Raw genomic sequence first — 2,500 nt, 5'->3', positions numbered from 1 at the left:
ATTCTCTCCCTCTCTCACTTTCACTCTCTCTTTCTGCATCTGTCTCTCTGTTTCTGTCTCTCTCTGCCTCTGTCTTTGTTTCCGTCTCTCTCTCTCTCTCTCTCTCTCTCTCTCTCTCTCTCTCTCTCTCTCTCTCTCTCTCTCTCTCTCTCTCTCTTTCTCTCTCTCTCTCCCTCTTGTTACTCATAAAGGAAACGCGATGGACCTCATAGTAATAAAACTCATCTATATCCTTGGGTAGGATTAGAACTGATCATTATGTCCGTGACTTCACTGAATGACAAATTCAGAAGTGGTAGTCACGAACAAAAGTTGTAGCCCACGCTCCTTTTCTCTCTCTCCCTCTCTCTCTCTCTCTCTCTCTCTCTCTCTCTCTCTCTCTCTCTCTCTCTCTCTCTCTCTCTCTCTCTCTCTCTCTCTCTCTCTCTCTCTCTTTGTCGTGTAGCGACGATGCTACTGTGAGATGAGAAAAGTTTGGTGAGTTCGTCTTTTTTCTTATTAAGGTATAACTGAACTGATTTTACTTTTTTTCTAGTTGACTCCCAGTGGCTCTAGCCGATTTAGGGACTGTCTTATAATTTTCCTGTATAGAAGGAGTATTCATTGTATAGGAGGGAAGTTACTCATATGAGTTGGGAAATTAGATGGGAAATGATAAATGAGGTTGAACGTGTCTGAGAAAGTGTGTGTGGGGGGGGGGTCCCCTGTAAGATCCCTGCTTTACAGCAGGGGCCCTACAGGGGAGGAGCAGATGAGGTGGGCTGCAAGGACTAAGTGTCTTCATCCGACGTCTAAGGTGGAGCTTGATCTGAGGCGATCTAATGCTGTGTCAGGGCTACCAAGGAGGTTTCTGAGGTCGTTGAAGTGATATTCCAGGTCTGGACAGCGAAAAACGCTGTTAATGAAGGACACCAGCTCTATGCCATAAGAACAGATGGCCTGTAAGAATCGGGTCCGCCAGTAGTTCACTCTCAGCCGAGATACCACGGCCGAGATGTGAGGGGGAAGTTAAGAGAGGCCTCGAGGCAGGTCTTGATGAGCTATCCCCGGGAGGCGGCAGTGGCAACGTATTCGGATTTCCACGAGTCCCAGACGGCCTTGTCTATTTTACTATAAGCATCGCTTATCGAGGGCTGGACGGGCATCACGTCCTCTTCAGGGGCCAACGCCTCTTGTCTGTCAGCACTGTCGGCCCTTTCATTGCCATGAAGTCCCACATGAGAGGGGACCCACTGGTACTGAAGGCGGACACCTAGGTGGGCTACTTCCGCAGAGAGATGAAGGATCTCGTTTAGCGCATCAGGCCTCGAGGTACAGTAGACGTTCTGTAGGACAATCAGGCTTGAGCGGGAGTCCGATAGTATTGTGACTCGTGGTGGTTTCCGAAAAAGGGCGAAGATTTTGCCCAGGGCCTCCCGGATGGCAACAAAGTCGGCCGCGAAGGTGGTGTTGGGGGAGATTCTTACAGAGGTCTCCCCCGTAGCCTGGAAAAAGAAGCCCGCTCCCGTGCGGCCATCTTTGAGTACAGACCCGTCTGTATAGACCAGGAATTCCCCAGCCTATTGCTCTGCTAGGAGTTCCTGAGTACGTGCAGATAATATGTGGTGATTTTCCTGGCGACCCAGTCCATATACATCCGTCCTCACTTCAGGTGACGCGAGGTCACAGGGTGGGAAGGGGTCCACTTGACATTGGGCTACAAGGCGACGGTCACTGGGTTGAAGTCCGGCTCGGAGACAGAGCAAGGAAGGCCACGGATAGGTTCCTACGGTGAAGCCGCGATCCAAACCCTCAGATAATTCTTCGTTTGTAGAGTTTGGTACTTTGACAGAGCCGAAGAGGTACTGGCATGCATCCCTCTTTATGCGGCACCGGAGTGGCAAAATGCCAGCTTCTCTGTACACCTGCTCTTGAGTGGCCGAGTCCCATTCGTGGTGCCCGGCATTCAATATCTGTAATCCTGCGTATTTCACCCCATGGCAGGTCGTGCAGGACAAGAGAACCAAATAGACGCTTTGAACGTACTAAACTCTGTACGATGGGGTTTAGAGTTTTTCAGTGCCTGCCCCAGGGTTCATGCCAAATTGCTCTGACGAGGTTGAGGGCCCGTTGCGCGTTGAGTGTGACCTACTGTATATGTTTGGACCATCTGCCGCCCCGCTGGAAGAAAACCCCTAGGTACCGGATGGACTTTGCTGGTTTTACCGACGTTCCACATACTTTCATATGGTTCCAGTCCGGGCATGTGCCACTGTTATAGCCTTTCTGGTACACTGGCATACACGTCGTTTTGGCTGCAGAGAGCGAGAACCCAAGGCTTGTGAGTTGGGTCATGATTAGGTCGACCTGGCACTGGAAGCGACAAAGCTCCGCCCTGTACTGAGCCGAAACTTTCTTGGGCCGCCGCCCCGTTGCCTAGACTTCCTCCAGAGAGTTATGTCATTGGTATATGCGATGACGACCGTGTCCCCTTGCACACCATTCCCCACATCTGCAAGGA

This window comes from Oratosquilla oratoria, chromosome 21 (genome assembly GCF_046742065.1).
Source record: "Oratosquilla oratoria isolate Oo_2021 chromosome 21, ASM4674206v1, whole genome shotgun sequence".
NCBI classification, from domain to species: domain Eukaryota; kingdom Metazoa; phylum Arthropoda; class Malacostraca; order Stomatopoda; family Squillidae; genus Oratosquilla; species Oratosquilla oratoria.
This window is presented reverse-complemented; position numbering follows the sequence as displayed.